We start from the raw sequence: 19,538 nt of genomic DNA on the forward strand, positions 1-19,538 counted from the left end.
TTGAGATTGTTTAAAGTAAATTGCATTGGTTTTAATATAGCAACCGTCAAGACAACTGTATAAGAAATATTGCTTACACAATACTCAATAATGTACTACTGCACAAAAATCCATTAAAAAACCTATAAATCCTTCTTATTAGTCCAGTTATATTTTCCAAAATGCTGGAGTTGTCTAGTTAGTTCGTCTTTTCAGTTATTCCAAAAAGCCGGAATTTTCAAATATGTTTGATTACATAGCATAATTATCTACTATTGTGGTTTCATCTCTGTCGAAACTCTAGCAAGCACTCCAATATCACATCACACTGTCAATTTTCCTACTGAGTAGTGGTCTTTGATGCAGTTTAAGGGGAGAATAATGTTGTAGATCATCATGACATTCGATAATAAAGTGACATCGGAACTTGTAACTTGCTAACAATTATATTAGGAGTTGATACGCGATATTTTCTCGCTACCAACTATGTAACGAATATGAAACAGCATTATTTGGTGAGTCGGTAGACCTTGCTGCAGACCGAATACTAACCCATTTCGAAAGCGCCTGTTTCCCGTATGCCACAGCCTTTATCAAACTTTCCGTTATCTGTATATTCTCAATATTTACATGCAATTTTTTTTTAATTTTTAAAAACATTATTTAATAAATATTGATCATAATAAAAAAAATGAATTTAAGATAGAATTTTAAGCAACTAGTTACCGACTCACTTCCATCGAGTTAATCATAACCATTCTAGTATCAATTTCCCATTTTACTTGTATTGACTCATTCGCATGGTGTTTAGAAAAAAATATTAAAAAGCTCAGCTGGTTCAAATAAAGCGACATTATTTAAAATTTTAAACAAAAAAGGCACTTTTACTTATTTTGCATATTAAATACTCTAAAAATTTGCGTTTGCTATGATAAATAAAATTTAAAGCACAATAAATAATTCATCAAAGCAAATCAATTACTAAATTACATAAAAAGTATTTAAATTTATTTTGAAATTGTATCTATTTCTATATTTGTTTTTATATTGGAATGATGTTTTGTTAAGCATTGTCTTTCTATGCCAAGAATTTATACCTTATCAATTCCTCTCTTTTCATCATTTTAAGACGCTGACAGCTGAGATAGGTTTTAAAGGATGCAGCCACGTCAGCAAAGTTCTCGTATAATAAAAACGTCGCATTACCTTACGTTTGCTACGCTTCCCAGACGGCCCGTGGATTGAGTTTCTCAACCAACTCCGTCAGAGAGACAATTTCGATGTGAGTAATTCACAAGATAGAAGAGAAATTGCTTAAGCAAATTGTGTTGAAAGCTGAATGGCGAAAAGTGGGTTATAGCTATGGTATTCAGTCTTCCTCGTGCTTAAATAATTTGAAGTACTTTCGACATGGAAATCGCTCAATTTCTTAAAGCTGCTAAGGAAAAAATTTCATAAGATACATATCTAAATTTTTGTATTCCTGATTTTTGGCAGAAATGGACAGTAAAATGTATGTCAGCGAAAAATAAATAAAAGCATTTTTTTTTAAACTTTTGCATTAAAAATAAATTCCTAAATTAATAATACTGCTTAGGAGTTCATATATTTTACATATAATTGCTTGGTTCAAATTATTAAATTATGTTAGATATATTTGTAAACGGGCATTATATATCATCATGTAATTAAAATACAAAGGGTCTAGTTAAAAGAAAAGTCTCCGGGTTTTTAAAGCAGTAACTTATAATAAGGTGCATAAAATCTCTCTAATATATACCATAAGAAGACATGAATAATATTTTTAAAAACTATTTCTTAATTTTTTTTTACTTAATTTAAAATATTGCTTTTGTGAAACATATTTTTTCCATTCATGATTTTTGATATTAGTTGATTAAAGGTAATCTTCATGAAGGATACTGCAAGGCTATTTAATACTGTAGCTTATTATTTCTGAGAGGGCCCTTATTGTTCGACTTCTTTTCTCATTTTTGTAGGCAAACACTGAAACAAATACAAAATATTTTGAGATAAAAAGCAACCCTCTATACCGATAAACAGTTTTTCCTAGACATTTTTTTTTATCCGAAGAGCTTCTAACTCTCCAAGGAGAACTTATGCCGTAATAACAAGATATGAAATGTCGATTTGTTCCCATCTTTCTAATTTCAAGACCTGTACTTCCGCCGAAAGTCATTAAAAACATAACATCTCTGCTAAACACGCATAAATCTGTTTTAGAGCTCTTTTTCAGTCTTCTTTGGTTATTCGAGAAATATTCTGGCTCGAAATTTACTTGTGTCGTCCATCCCGTCCATGAGCTGAGAAGTAAGTAGGGATCTGACAATTGTTGCCTGGAACCGTAAAAGCGCAGTTTATTAAATTTCTAGATCACTGGAGGTTTAAATTCGTTGAAACTTTGTTTGCATTTTGAAGTTTCATCCCCGGATCTTGGGTTGGAGCCTAATAACTAAACAATCTAATAGCCGAAGTCATAGTGGATTATGAATTATGGATGAGTTGCATTTTCTTTAGAAATCATTTTCCTTAGCTTACAGCTAGAGAAAGAGAGAATATCTGTACAACTATAACTGACTACAATGATTCCATCTTTCAAAATTATCGTGAGTACCAAAGAATAGGTCATCGAAAACTGTTTGTCTAATAAAACTTAATTCCATTTAATGTTCGTAAAATTAAATATACATTTCTCCTCTTTTTTGTAACTACTTTGGTTTAAAAATAGAAAGGATTTTAACGACTCATAGTCGTGTCTCGTAATTTTAATCTTAGCACTTTTCTTGGAAAGAAAAAAAAATCTCAATTTGAAATTTAAAGGGCTTTTCTGTTTTCAAGAAATGAAACTGTTTCACTCTTTGAAGACTTAAAAACAAATCAAATAAGCGGATTATTTTTCACTGTCTCAAATTATTCTAATTATAAAACATTCTAATCTCACTGTCAATATTTAGAATTATATAATCTTGAAAATATTTTGCAGTTTTCCTGAAACGGTTGAATTTTTCCATATTTATGATGCAAAGCTTACTCAAACTTAATTCAAATAGACATTTAAGCCTTCTAATTTTTTAAACAGTGCCTTAATTCTTTTGAAATAAATGAACCGAAAGAAGAAAATGGCAGTTTGAAGATTCCGATTTAAAAAAAATAAAGAATGTTTTTGTATAAATAATAAAATTAAAATTAATATAATTTATCTCTATTTTATGAATTTGCAGGTAAATAATACACTTTTGAAACATGAAATTAATTCAGATTATTTACAAAGATAAACTGTATTTTTTTTTGTATCGAAACATTAGAGTCCTTACATTATTTATGAATAAAAGTTCAATGGTATTTTTGTTTCTGAGCTAAGTTCTTAAACTTAAAAATCCTGTTTATATGATAGATGCTTATTAAATAAATGAACTATTTATGAGTAAAATAAATGGGAAATTTAATTAATCTTCTTTCTAGGCATTTTTATGTAACCTGGTTCATTTTATGCTATTAAAGAGATGATTTTATAATCGATTTCTCTCTCACCCCCTAATGGACTATAATTCTGAGATACTAGAGATATATCATTGTAAATTGCCGATAACAATACAATATTTAAATATTTTGTAACATATTTATCGATTAATGGAGTAATTTTATTTAGTTTTGATTTAGTACTAAAGGCGACAACCTATAGTAACTTTGTAAAATTGATGATTAGAGTCCATAGAAAAATAATATTGTTGAATTATGAAATAAATAATGGACTGAAAAAATAAAATAGTAATAGCAATAATATGGGTTTAAAAATGCACAATTTTTATTAGACTCAAAGATCGAGCGATTAAAACTAGGTGTTTTTTTTTTTTTTTGTCTAAAATCTGGAGGTGAAAGAGAAGCCTGCAGTGCTGGAAATAATAAACAATGAAATGTGTTTAGAGTGTTTTTAAAGAGCTGTTTGCACTTTTACTTTTTTTACTTCGATCTTCATATTTTTAAAGGACAGAATGAATTTCCATATTTTACTAAGGTAACAGAAGTGCGCTTTTTAAAGCAATTTTTTATTTAGTATAAAATTTTCTTAAAATCGAAAGAGTAATTTTATGTTGAAACAATCTGATACACTTAAATAATTCTAATTTGTTTAAATAATAAACCATAGTAAATATGTTTAAATTCACTAGTAAACATTTAAAAAATTAAGAAATCATAAAATGTTTATAAAATATGAATTTTTAACCAGATTCAATATTAAAATATTCATAATGAATAGAACAAAAATTTGCAAGAAAAGTTGTCCTTTACTTCATTATACAGTATCTTACAAAACAAATTGCAAAACATAAAATCAAGGAATAAGTTGAGTATAAAAGCGTGATATAAAACCAAGGTTTTTTGACAATTATTGTTACTTTTTGGATGTAAATGAATGCAAAATGAAAAAAGACGAAACTTTAGTTACTTTAAGTCAGCAAGCAAATGCCTTTTAAGGATTGTGTTTATGTATTCTTTTAGAATTGTTTTGAAATTACATAAACATTACTTACAAATTGCATTTCTTCCAATAAAAAAGAAGAATAGAATGCTTCTATCCTCAGATTATTATTCGAGGAATCACTTTTCTCCCTGAAATGCAACAAAAGGAAATAAGCCGTGATAAAATCATTTGTTGTACATCATTGTAACAAATAATGAAAATCCCAGAATAGAGATCTACTTTCAGATAGTTTTTTTCACATTCCTGTCTAAGCTACAACAAAAGGAAACAAAGGGGGATAAAATTATTTGTTCTACACCGTCGGGACATATGATGAAAATCTCAGAATAGATATCAAGACGAAACCAATAAATAAGATGAGATTTCCTGAATTATCATTCTTCTCAAACCAGACGATCTGTCTTCTAGTTTTCCTTTAATCACGCCTTCTAATGCAGCAGGGAGTCCCAAGTGTTTCAGCTTGCTAACTACAAGGATACAATTCATTTAGTGCTTTTACTTCATGATATCTCTAGAAAATTAAGCCTAGGAAGTGCTAAAATATTCTCGAAATGCTAAAAATTAATGTTGATTTCTTAAATAAAGGGAAAAGGCAGAAAGTTTTTTACTTTCTATTTGAAATTAGTTAGAGAAAAGTTATTTTGTATGTAAGGATTGGCTGTATAATTAAAAGTAGTTTATGGATTTCCACAGGCATGCTTTTCTAAATTCAAAATTGTATTATTGATATTAATTTACAAAAATAAAATGTAGTTGTAGACATGTTGCAATGTTGATGCTGAAAAGAAATGGCAAATATTTAGGCATTTTCACTTTCTTTGTAGATTTCGCAGAAAAAAATTTAAAATTTTGCTTCATTTTCCATTAACTGAATTTCAGAGCTTTGAAAAATTATCAGAGAGCCTTCTCTTATTTCGAAGATTATGTGTGAATATTTTTTTCTCAAAATGTGTCGATTTCTTAAGGCATATACATCCAACTTCGCCTCATTTGCTGTAGAGGACTTCCTTTTTGGACTTCCGATTCAGACACTCATCATATTTCGACACGTTCCGTCATAGCCTGAAGCTGCGGTTTTAGAGCATCTGCGTCATTTTCTTGCAACAGCTTTTCTTTTCCTTACCTTGGTTTGAATTAAAGCTATGGACTTACATTTTCTTTCAGATATCTAAAAATCTCTCCACCAAATTTCTTAATATTGAAAATTTTATATTCCTCTCAATAACGATGCTACTTATTTATTATTTCGCAGAAACTCAAGTGAAATTGACAGAAGATTTTATGGGCAATAATTTTCTAATGCAATTAAATAAACTCAGGAATTCTTTTAAAACTAATAAAAAATACTGTTAAACATTTTAAAAAAATAAAACGGAAATGTCAAAAAATAAAGGTGGAATAGTTCAAATTCTCACCTTTGCGTGGCAATGTAGGGCATCGATACATTTCATAAATTCGAAATCATCCGAATCTATTCAATCATTTATTAATATTTTAAAAAATAAAAAAATGAAGAAAAATGTACGAAAATATAGCTAATATCATCAAGAAGGTACGTTTTCTAATTTTAGGAAGGCATAAAAATATTTCTTATGAAATTAATGAAGTACTACGGAGTGACAGTGGAAAAACAGCAAATCTTTAGTTTAATTCTAAATTATTGAATGTGTAATTAACTTATGCATTTAGAAACATTTTCAATAAACTTCATCTTGTCTTTCAAAAAAGTGTACTAAGCTTTAGGAAGTTCGTACCAGTTGATTAAGAGGAGATGCAGAATATAAACACCACATACAGCAAGCAAGCATAGAAAGCTTTTACTTATCTTAATATTCTAACAATATTTTGAAAGATTGCTAATATTATGATCATTCTATTAATTATTTACCAATAACATGGGAATAAAATTTTTATAACTAAAACATTAGGAAGTATAAAATTCAAAAACGATGCAGACTGTGTATCTATTAGGAACTCCTAAAATAGCTGTTTTTTAAAATTTAATTTTAATTTGCAACTTATTTTAAATCTTTATACGTATTTTATTTCAATGCATACATTTTAAATAAACTATAAACACAAATTATATGGATTAAATAAAAAGCTCTGTTATTCTAGAATTATTAGAGATGTGAATGCTATATTTATAGAGGAATGGGTGAACGAGTTCTGTAACAGATAAATGGTCCAAACGAGCTAGTCGCTAGACATAAGAGTGTGCTGGCTTTCAAATATCATTCAAATGCCTGATGATACAAAATAAGCAATGTAGATAAATTGAAACTCAATAAACATTGACTACCTTTATAATTCCTCAAAATTATAACTACAGAGCATAAATCTCATATATGTATATCCATGTATATAATTGCCAACTTTTCTGTTAAAATACATTACTTAAGTACATAAAAATGTATTTATGTATGAGTGAATGATCAATTAAAAAAAATATTCCAGCTTTTTAAAGCAAAGTCATCGAAAAAACTTTAAGGCTATTCAAGCATTAATTAAACATCATTGGAGTAATATTATTGTTATGTTTAAATTCTGGGTAGAAAAAATAGTATTTTGTTTTAAGAGAATAAAGCCTTTTATCTGCATGCGGCTCTTTCTTTCGCGAAAGTGATTAAATGTTTTTGGTCAAACGAATTTGAAGAACATTTTTCCTGTAATGCTTTGGTGACTAGAATCTCTTATTTTCTGTTTTAATCCTATATAATTAGTTTTGTATTTTTTTAAGTGTAGAGTTAGTATAGGAGAGTATGAGGAATTTATAAAAGATGCTCTTGAAAAGCTTCCAGAGGCAATGAATTACGAGTAATAAATGGTGTCAGTGTTTTTAGTTGGATTTTTATTAATTCAGTAAAAAATGTATAAATGAATCAGCTTAAAAATGTAATTAATCGAGATAGACTTTTTAAAGAAAGGTGAGAAGGTAAATGTACAAAAACTTAGTAGAAGATTAATTTTTTTCAATGAAAGGATAAAATCATTTTTTTTATTCAATTGACAGTATTCATCAATAGCTTTATTTAATTGCGTTTGTTTAAGAATTGTTACTGTTCGAGTCAATTTATTTCCATGAATATTTCCACGCTAAAGAATTATTTTTGATTTCAATTAATAGAATATTAAAATGTCATTCTTTAAAATAAAAAAAGGGTTAGCACTGATTTCTTGTTTCAAAAGAAATTTATAATTAATTGAAAAAATTAACATATTCAAATACACATTATTTCTTTCAATTTGCAGATGGAAACAAAAGATTATGGCGATGCATAAAGAAATGATGTTTTTATGGAAGACTCGTTTTAACATTTCGATATTTTCATTCGTAAATAATGTTTCAAGATTTCCTGATAAATTAATTTCGCACTTATTCCAGATACCGATACAAATTTAGTTTTTCATTGTATTTTAATAAATTCAAAAAGATAAATCTAGCAACATTTGAAAATTGCAAATAAAAATTACAGTCTCCAAATATTGTCTTTGTAGTAGAATGGTTTGATAAATTTAAATACTTTAAATAAAGCATTTTAATTCAAAATTTTTCCTTCATCTTTCAATTGCATTAATGTATTTAAATATTTTAATGGTATCATGCTATCAGGTTGAGATTATCTTTTAAAAAGGAAATTATTTCTCCTTGAGTTTATTCTCATCTCGAAGCAATTATGTTTCCTTTGAGATCCTCCTTGCTGTAGTGTTCCCATCATTACACTGTTGTGGTGATGCAGAGAGGGTAGTAGACCCTGGTTTATTAGAAAGAAAATTAGTAAATCTGTTTATAAAAGCATTTGCGTTGGGTATGGCAAAGGGAAGAGAAGCGTCTTCCCTTTTGTGATGAGGGCTGTACTTAGGAGTATGAAATGAATACCCATTCAAATTAGACAGAAACTGGCTACATTCAAAATTTATTAATAAAAAAAAAATTTGGAAACTTTTAGTAGCAGGCTTAATTTCTCCCTAAGATTGTGTTAATTAGTTAATTTAATCAAGTAGGGACGAAATTTTTGTCTATTACTGGTATAAAGAATATTACAGTCAGTTTATGTTATACATTATTTGATAGTTTAAAAAATTCAAGTAAGTTTTTAAAAACAGTTTGGTCTTAATAAATATTAGTACTATCATTTCTTCATTGAAATTTTATTTCAGAAATAGACAGACGCTCCATCTGCTGAAGTAAATAAATTAGAAGTCTGAAAACAATTGCTCTTTATTCTGAATATCTAATTCAAAAAATTTATAATAACAAATAAAATTCTTTCAATCATTTTTCAGAGGAGCTTTAAGAAAATTGCATTTCTAGTAACACTATAAGTTTCTGATTCTAATGAAAAAATTTATTCTGTACCTTGGAAAAAGGATATGATACAGATTTCATGAAGGCATGAAATAAGGTTTTTTAGTATACATAAGGAATATCAAATTCATAGATATTTCTAATTTACACAGTAAGCCAATATGAAATCATTTTGATCAAGATTAGTGACGGATTCATACTGAAAGCCAAAAAGAAAATTGATCCGCTTATAAAACAAATATCCAGTGGTATGGTAAAATTTTCACACTTCATGCGGAACATTCCTAAAGAGTTCCACCATTGCTAAACGCAAAAATTTCTCAACCTATTGAAATAATTCCAGATATTTCAATTTCTCAATAATGCTTCAATTTCTCAATAATGCTTCAATTTCTCAATAATGCAACTCAGAGTTCGTAGATTTATTCTAGAAAATGCATGGGAAAATATGTTCATCTGTCATTTATCGAATAAAAAGTATTTCAATTTGCTTTTCGTGCTGTTAACTACAATATGGGCATCCAAAAAAGCTAATAATTATTTCCTTATAATTAAGATTAAATTTTTAAGAGCCCCTTAAAATATTAATTAAAATAATTATTTCTATGAAACAACTGTAGAATGTAATAAAAATATTTAAACCTTGGAAATTTAAACATCCTCTTTGTGTTCTTTCTATAAGTTTAGAAGAATATTACTCATGCATAAGTGTTATAAAGTACCATTTGCATTTCTTTGGTCTCTACGGCATGAAAGATACATCAAATGAGATGATCTTTCTCTAAAACAAAAGTAATTGAATAAAGATAATATGAAGATTACTAGATTATGTCATATAAAGCCTTTTTTATTCTAGATATTTTTAAAATATTAGTCTCATAAAAACATATTAACAAAATGATGTGTAAATAACATTTTTAATAAAAATAATTTAAAAAGAAACGACTATTAACAGTTTTACAGGGAAAGAGAAACTGAAATAAACACAAGCAAACATAAGAATACCTTTCAAGAACAATTATGTAGATTCATTCATTATATCGCTAATTTTAGATGCACACTAAATGAAGTGAGCTACAAACTATATTTCTTTCTTAAGAAATTTTAAAGATTTGTTCTAGCAAATGAAAAATACTACTTTATCATTTTATATTTTATGATTTAACAGTTCATTTGTATAGAGAAAAAAAATCAGTTCCGATTTAAAAAACATTTTGTAATAAAAAAAGAAATATAGAAATAAAGTTTTTCAAAATGTTTAAGAAAATGCTATTTACAAAAAAATCCTAATAACAGAAATATTAATTAAAAATTAATTTTGTGAAAAAACCTAATAAACTTTCGTAATTCGTTATATATTGAAAATATATAACGAATATATAATATAATATATACAGTGGCTCAAAAAATTGAGAGTACACCTTGCGTTTATTTGATAAATGCGACTTTCAATATAAATAACACATTACCGGGAAGTGCAAACATGATTTTATTTTTACACATAACAAATGGTTTAATTTAGAGTAAAAATGAAGAAAAATAAAAGAAAAATTTCTAAATTGAATATTTTCAGAAGCATTTTAAATAAACATACACAGAATTTTGCCTCAAAAAATTGAGAATACACCAATGAAATTTTTGCAATATCACGTATAGAAATAAAGTGTCACTATTAAATTGCATGTCTTTTGGCTCTTATAATGGCCTCTAAACGTCATGGTACCGATTCGACCCATTTTTGGTGGTATTTAAAGATATTTTACCCCATTCTTCTTGCACCACTTGTTTTAAATGGGGTTTGTTTCTAATTTTGTGTTTTTGAACCCCTTTTTCGAATATGGCCCACGAATATTCAATAGTATTGATGTCGGGGTACTGTGGTGGTGTGTGTAACTTCTATTTACAATGAAAAAGACACCATATTTTGAAGTTACGTGTACTCTGTTTTGGGTCGTTGTCTTACTGGAAAATGAAATTTCCATCTAAACCCAAATTTTTAGCACTTTCCTTTAGATTGCTGCGAAGTATATCCAAGTAAATTATATCATTTATAATGCCATCTATAAAAATTAAATTTCCTACCCAGGATGAAGCCATATAACCTCAAATCACCATGGAATCACCATCGTGTTTAACTGTAGGACGTAAATTTTTTGGATACAAAGCAGTATTAGGATTTCTCCATACAATAAGATGGTTGTCACTATCAAAAATGTTGAGGTTTCTTTCATTGCTAAATATAGATTTCTTCCAAAGGTTATTGGTCTGCAATTTATGAGTTTTTGCAAACTTCAAATGCTTTTTCTGAATTTGCAAGCTGGTGAACGGTTTCTCTCTAACAATGCTACTTTTATATCCAGCTTGTTTAATGGCATTTAGCACAGTTTCAGCACTTACACTTCTGCCTATGATTTGAAAAGTTTCTGCAACAAGTTGGATGAACCATATGGTAGCAGCAATCTAAAGGAAAGTGTTAAAAATTTGGGTTTAGATGGAAATTCCATTTTCCAGCAGGACAACGACCCAAAACAGAATGCACGTAACGTCAAAATATGATGTCCTTTTCATTGTAAGCAACAGTTACACACACCACCACAGTACCCTGACATCAATGCCATTGAATATTTGCGGGTCATATCGAAAAAGTGGTTCAAAAATACAAAATTAGAAACAAAACCCATTTAAAACAAGTGGTGCAAGAAGAATGGGGTAAAATATCTACAGATACCACCAAAAATGGGTCGAATCGGTACCATGATGTTTAAAGACCATTATAAGAGCCAAAAGACATGCAATTTAATAGTGACACTTTGTTTCTATGCGTGATATTGCAAAAATTTCATTGGTGTATTCTCAATTTTTTGAGGCAAAATTCTGCGTATGTTTATTTAAAATGCTTCTGAAACTTTTCAGAATTTGGAAATTTTTTGTTGATTTTTCTTTATTTTTACTCTAAATTAAACCATTTGTTATGTGTAAAAATAAAAACAAGTTTGCACTTCCCGGTAATGTGTTATTTATATTGAAAGTCGCATTTATCAAATAAACGCAAGGTGTACTCTCAATTTTTTGAGCCACTGTATATATATATATATATATATATATATATATATTCGGATTCTTTTTTTTATATTTTTTTAATAATTTTTTTGGTTTAATTTTTACGTGGTTTTTGTTTTTCCTACTAACTTGATTCTAATACTTTTGTATATATATATATATATCTTTGCATATATCTTTCTCTATATATTTTGAATTCATTGAAAAAACTGACTCATCCACATTAAATGTAAATATTTAAGGCTATTTTGTGAAAATTTTATAAAAGTACGATCTCAACTGACCACAACAGAACTGTGCCGAAAATGAAATGTAAAATATTTTGAATGCTATTTTCAGAAAATTTTTCAGACTAACTCAGAAATTTGCTCAAAAATTCTTATATATTTTTCTATCGTGAATATAGTTATTATAAAATATTCAAGTAATTTACACAATAATAAATCGTTTTTTATACTGCTTGTAGAAAAATTCCTTTAAAATTTTTTTAATCAACTTCTACAACCCCAAGCGTTATGATTGGAAGCCTTATTTTGGTTAGATTATTCAATCCTGCTTGTCGCCATCAAAGTCTTATGATCCATTTTCTAGAAAGGATTTTTTTTTATTCCGCATAAGAAAACAAAAGCTGTTTTCTAGAGATCTTAAGGCAAACTTTCGCCATTTCATTGTCGAACACAGTAGGTCTATTTAAACATTTTTTAAGCTTCTTATAGAAGGGCAGTTGAATGGCTTTAATTAAATACTAGATACTCTTTGGGAGAGAGGTAGACGTGAAGTTTGACTGCTGAAATTTAAAAAAAGAAAGAAAGATATATAAAATATGCAAGAAATTCCATTTTCCACTAAATAAACATTTTATGCATTTTCATATTATTTTGAAAGAATATTTAGAAACCCGAATAGTTGCTTCTTATTGATTGAGTAAAATTGGATATCCATGTGTAGTGATTGTAATTTCGCTGATTTCATTGCAGCTTTGAGATTTATCAAGGCGCAGACAGCACAGTAGTCATATCCTACCTAAGAAAGAAATAAGATTTCATGTTTTGTTCATCTCTTCTTATAAAAAACTTCAAGAATGTTCATTTCCTAAATATTACTTTCCAGCTTTTGAGATCTAATTGATATTTCACATAACAAAATCATTGCTTGTTATGCCGACGTCCTGGCATAGGGGTAGCGCGTCTTCCCCGTGATCTGGGCGTCCCGGGTTCGAGTCCCGGTTTGGGCATGGTTGTTCTTCTGTTGTTCTATCTGTGAGATGTGTGAATGTGCCCTCCTGTAAAAAGGGGTTGTGCAAGCGAATGAATGATGCGCGAGTGGCAAAGTCGTACTCTTGGCCCTAGTTGGCGCTGCTATAAAAAATAAGAGACGTTCTCCCTCAGGCTTAAATCGCTGTCTTCGTAACAGCGGGCTTGTCAGTGGCAAGTGCCATAAGAAACAAACAAACAATTACTTGTTATAAAGCAATCATTCCCACTTGTTATAAAGCATACAGTTTCGCTTTTACATGGAAATTAAAAAAGAAATTATTTAACTATGTTCAGTGTTTAATAGATATGTCATTATAAAAACATAACCATGATATATTTTAGTCTTCTCTACTATTCTTTCTCTTTTAAAATAAGAAAACGCTTATAATTTTCGTTCGTGTAGAATATTTTAGAAATTTACTTTCTGGTTTACTTTTCAATCTTTGAAGAAATTTAAGAAAGCCACTTACATTGGCATTTTTCTCCTAGATATTATCCTTCTGAAGGATGCAAAGGTTACCTCCATAGAATAAATGCAAAAAAAAAGCATTTTTTTACTAACTGATGCTAACAATGAATCGAGCCTGAAAATATACATTGCTGCTTACGCACATTCATGTTTTTGTAGAGAATTTTAAAAATATAAGCATCCCTTAAATAGCATTAAGAATGAAAAAAATTAGTAGTAAAACAGCGTTTGATAATGTTGATTCTTGTGGCTAAAGTCGGTGCTGATTGATGTTGTGACAAAATTGATTGATAGAGTGGTTTTTTTCAACACCGTGCAGAAGAAAGAAGAAGCTTTCGATGTAAATAACTACGTCAATATCAGTTATGCCTGCGAGCAGCATCAAAAAATCACGCAAGTTTTATCTTTAAACGGCAATAGGGATTTGGGTTGAAAAACTTCTCGCCGAAGTTATGGAAAGTTTTCTGGCTGAGATAAATATCTTGGGTTCAACAAAATATAGCTCAAGGGCTCTTTTCTTAATGGTGCAATTTCGATACTTTATTGCAACCATGACTTAAAAAAAGAGTTCAAGTATGAGCGGTATGTATTGCTTCGAAGGGAAAGATTTCATATTTTTCCGCCCAACTTTAAATTTTCGGTTCCGGAATAAAACTATTTGCAAAGCTAGAACTCATTACTAATGACTTGAGCAAATTTCTTTGGCCACTTAGTATGTCTGTAATGAGATAATTACCTCTTTTGCACACTGCTAATTAAATGTTTGTGTTTTCTTTTCTGCTCAATGCTCGTAATGAAGAATTCGCTTCATTAATGATACTATTAATCAATAAAGGTTTTTAAACTTTGTTCCAAAATATTCAGATGAGACTCACTATTTCACATTTTTTTTTTCAAAATTGTTTCACAATTAAAATAAATATTATTCTAGCATACATTTCAAATAATATGCCTTCCCTTCGCCTAGGTCAGTTCAATAAATAACTTAAATGTTGTTGTTGTTTTTGCTGTATAAAAAATTAATAGTCGAAGAACAGTGTTTGTTTTTCTAATTTTAACTTGGACACATAGTATAATAAGTAAGGTTTCAAAATTTATGTTGAATATATATATATACCATGTCTCTAAAATATCCATCTGGTTTCCGGGAATATTATAAAATATAATTTGAGAATGTATTTCATTTTCAATAAAATTCTTCCATTATTAATCCTTAAAAATAAAATTCATAGCAACAAAAGGATCTAAATGAAATTATAAAACTTAGAAATATAAAAAATTGTTTCGTTAGTTAAATATGTATAAGAGTTCTGTCTTTATTTATACGACATGTTCAGCTCAGCATGACATAATCAAGATTTTGCACTTTAACTCATGTCATATCTTTATATCAGTAAAAAATTATAAAGAAACTGTTCTTTTATCAGTCTTGTGAATTTATTTAAACCATTTTAATCTGAAGCATTTCTTTCAAAATTTTAAAATCGCTTTCCAAGAATTAATGCCAAATCTATTTACTTTATTGCATTAGATATATTTCAGATCATGAAAAATATTTTCTTTTGAAACTATTTTTTGTTCTTAAAAAAATGCCGGGTGTAAAGAGGTTGTAACTGTAAAGTAATAGCAATAATAACCCACTGCTTAAAAGATAGAAGATTAGTTCCGATTGACTCAAAGAATAAGATTATGTGTACAAACCTAATCCTCAACATCAGGTAAACTGAACCGCAACTTCACTGGAAAGGGGAATTATCTGAAAATGGAGGTTGAGGGATTTTCTTGTATTTTTCTTTCCCAAGCAATAAAATATATTAGAGTTCTCACTAAGGTATATTAAGTAGGCTTCCTTCTTATACTGTTTCAAATGTCAATAACTGCCAGCAGAAGCTGACATCATGTTTAAAATTTTAACAAGTCATTATACTGCTTTTTTCTGTAAAAGGAAGGCTCTTTTTCATGCAATTAAATTAAAAGTATGAAATTGTGTTAAATTGTTTAATATTTAATTGTAATTTTTGGAAATATTTCTAATATTTAGTAAAGAAGAATGACATAAATTAAAGAATACATTGGACAACTAAAAAGCGAAGTAACATTATTGTGTTATGAAAGAATGTGGCCTTTCCTATACTGAAATTGCAAGACAGGAAGGTGATTCAGTGACTATATCTGGAGTTCGAAAGTAGTTTTTAAGATATTAGGAGACAAATTCGATAAAAACAAAGCAGGAAAAGGCCGAAAAAGTTCCACCACATCTGTTGATGGCAGAAGAATAAAAAGAATATGTCTCCAAAATAAAAGAATGCCATCAGCGACCATCAGAAGTCAATTGAATGATGCTGGCGTTTCTGTCAATTCTAGAACAATCAGGAGAAGATTATTAGATGTTGAACTAAGAGATAGAATTCCCCGAAAAAGGCTTATCTCATTTTACAGCAGCACATAAAAAGATTACAGTAGGCAAAGGAACACATAAATTGGACAGATGATCAGTGGTCACAAGTTATATGGAGTGATGAAACAAAGATATTGTTATTCGGTACTGATGGGCAAAAATATGTAAGACATGGAATAAACAATGAGCTGCATCCTAACTGCATTCCGGCAACTGTGAAGAACTCAGTTTGCATCATTATTATTTGGTCATATATGTCAACAAACGGTATTGGGCGCTTTCATGTTATCGATGAGACACTAAATGCAAGTATACATTGACACTGTTCTAAAGCCAAAACTTATACCTTCCATCAGTGATCGTTAAACAACGCATCGTTATTTTTTTCCAGCAGAATTCAGCTCCTTGCCACACAGCAAATATATCGAAAGATTGGTTTAGTACAAAGATCATTGAATTATTATCATGGCCAGGAAACAGTCCTGAACTCAGTTCTATTGAGAATTTATGGCGCCGTTTGAAAACTCTTGTATGAATGAGGCGTCCATAAAATAAAAGAGAACTTATTGAAGATATAATTGTTTCCTGGAATCATGTAATCACGAAATAAGAGCTTACAACTCTCGTCGGCTCAAAGAAACATCGACATGAAGTTGTAACGAAAAATAAAAACTACGTCACTAAGTACTGATAGTTCACTGCTGTCATCGGCATCTAATGTATCTCGAAAAATATTGTATTGCTTTTTTGTATTGCAAATATTTGAATTTGTTTTTGTATTGCAAATATTTGAGTCTGTTTTTGTATTGATATCAGTATAAAATTTTCTTTAATTTGATATGCAAGACTTTGCATTTTGTGAAACGTAACATTTTCTATAAGCATACAAAGCTAGAAAACATAAAAATTTTCAAAAGTGTCCATCATTTTGGACCTCACTGCATATTCAGACGGAATTTTACGATTTTTGAAATCAGCGTATTCTTCATCAACACTGTAATAATGATGATTAACTGAAATTGCTAAATAGTAGTTTTAAAAATATTGTTCAACACAACGGTTATGTTAAACTTTTGTAATCTTAATTCAAACTCAATTACTTAAAATGTAAAAGTGTTTTCGATTCTAAACTATATTCTTTTGTAACTACTTTAAAGTATTTAAATTCTGGATGCCCACGAATAAGCAAATCCTACAGAGATTAACCACCGATGGAAAAATTTTCGTGGTACACAGATAAATAAAGGAATCCTATTCACCTCGAAATATTTTTTTTCATTTATTTAAGTACAAATTGGTGAAAAGGATTGAAACATTTGTTTGCTGTGAAACCACATCATAAATATCGATGAAGTAAGAAAGTTTTATGTTTTGCCGTACGGACACTTCACAGCGTTTGCTTAACATTTTCAATGAAAAACAAAACAGGCAAGATGCCAAGAAAGAGAATACTTTTAGAAAAAGCACAGCATTTTCTGGCTCATTTTCTACTGCATCTTCTGTGATATTACGATATCTATTATGCATAGTGTAAAACGTAATTCACTCTGAAGATTGAATAGAAAGTAATGTCCTTTGTTATAGATAAATCCATATTTTGCTTTCAGAATTGCATTCGTTAAAGCTTTTTCAGATTTGAAGCTAATGATTATTTTTTATGTATGTTTTAAGTTAGAAATTTAATGAGAAACATATTTTCCAATCCAAAATTTTAAGGAGATTCCATTAAATTTGGAAAATAATAATGAATATTGAAAAGAATTATAAAAAATTAGACCTTTGAAAGATATACATTTATTCTTTGTAAGAACAACTCGCATTTTAAAAATAATTTGGTTTTTATTTGTTTGGTAGCAATCAGCTGGAAAATTCTAAAGCAAAAGTATTCTAGAAATATTATTCAGGTAAAAACAGAAGAATTTTTATTGCTCTTTAAAAACACAGTGAAGGTTAACAGGGACTTTTGAACAAAAACTAAGAAAAATAGCTGATTTTTTAAATAATTTCTATTTCTTATATTTGCATTGCAATTTTGCGTTCAGGAATTCCAAGATATCCCAACTGTATTTGGAGTTCCACAATTAACAGGATTCAGAAAACTTAAATTATTCGTATTTTTCAGTCGACACGTGAATGTCTGTAAATGATTCAAATATTGGACAATAAAGAATGCTTTTTATAATATTTAATTCATCCCTTTGTAATTTTTAATAATCAGATGTAATATTTTAAGAATATTTAAATAATCATCAAAATAAAATTTAAATTGTGTTTGGATTTTTATAGGGATCTAAAAGAATATCCTTGAATTTGAAGCCTCGTCTTCTATTCAGCATTGTTTCGAAAATTGACGGAAGGTAAGATACTTTCATTCTATTTTTGTCCTAAACATCCTAAATTCTATTAACTGAATGAGCGAATAGTAACTTTATTTTACTTTCTCGAAGCTATGCAATGGTTTATTTCTATGAAATAAATTTTAATATTTTCTCATGTTAATTCGGAAAGATTTTATGATAAATTAAAAAACGATTAAACGACTAAAAAATAAAAGGTAAGCAAATGATAATGACATCAGAAATTCGCTGAAAAACTGTAGTTAAAGTTATTGCAAAAATAAAAAAGAGTCAATCAACATAATTCTGAAGTTCTTATCAGAAATTCTTAGAATAAACTATATATAAATATATAAATAGCATTAGAATGATTTATACATTCAGTTATTTCTCTTGAAATGGTTTAAAGAAAAATAAATACAGCTAGTACTGTATTTGATGCAACGACTTATTTCAATTTTAAAAAGGAAATACCATTCAAAAAGTGCTTCTGTGGTATCATAGGATTCAATAACAATAGCCCATGCTGGCAGAATGCAAATATTTTATTTTCATCTTTTCATCAGATATTGAACGTCTTCATAAGAATTTCCTTTTCCTGAAAAAAAAAAAAAAAAAAAAAAAAAAAAAAAACCTACTTTCGATACATGTAGTACTTTAAAGGTTCGTAACACAAAAGAACTTATAAATTGAACTTCATAAGTAATATTTTTCGGGAGACGCTCTGCATTTTTAGAAAGATGTCTTTTATTAGTTTCCTCTTTTACTTCAAATCTAAATGATAAAAAGAGGATGCATCTCATTTTACTTTCTTGTATAGCTTTGACCCATTTCTTCTCTCTGGTTTTTATTGAGTTCAGTTTGTCCCCCCTTGTAGAACCATTTAGAAAGGCATTCGATTAAATACAACAAATTCTTCTATATGAGTTGAAAAAAGCAGTCAAATCAAAATCTTAATTATGTAACACGGTATTTTTTTTAAATATATACTAATAATGGCGATATTTGAGATTGTGGACAAATCGTGTTGTTGACAAATTTAATGAAAAACAGAATTGGGTTGATGAAAGAAAGTTTTAAAAAATGTGAGAGTTTGTTGTTAAATTTATTATAGTAATTTTGAGAAATAAATTCATTTCATAAAAATATTTTAGATTACAAATCCATTATTCGAATGTTCTATGAAGAAAACTGTCAGGTTACGTGACATTTTTCCATCAGGTATTA

At 28.6% G+C, this 19,538-nt stretch overlaps 1 protein-coding gene across 4 annotated transcripts in view; it reads left to right on the plus strand.

The window, feature by feature from the left end:
- LOC129959074 (leucine-rich repeat-containing protein 24-like) overlaps window positions 1-19,538 on the plus strand; it is a 497,442-nt gene that overhangs the window by 267,433 nt on the left and 210,471 nt on the right. For all 4 annotated transcript variants that reach the window (XM_056071869.1, XM_056071868.1, XM_056071870.1 and 1 more), the window contains one exon: window positions 18,262-18,332. The gene's annotated coding sequence lies outside the window, so the exon portion shown is untranslated. The remainder of the gene's footprint in view (window positions 1-18,261; window positions 18,333-19,538) is intronic.

This window comes from Argiope bruennichi, chromosome X1 (assembly GCF_947563725.1).
Source record: "Argiope bruennichi chromosome X1, qqArgBrue1.1, whole genome shotgun sequence".
NCBI lineage: Eukaryota > Metazoa > Arthropoda > Arachnida > Araneae > Araneidae > Argiope > Argiope bruennichi.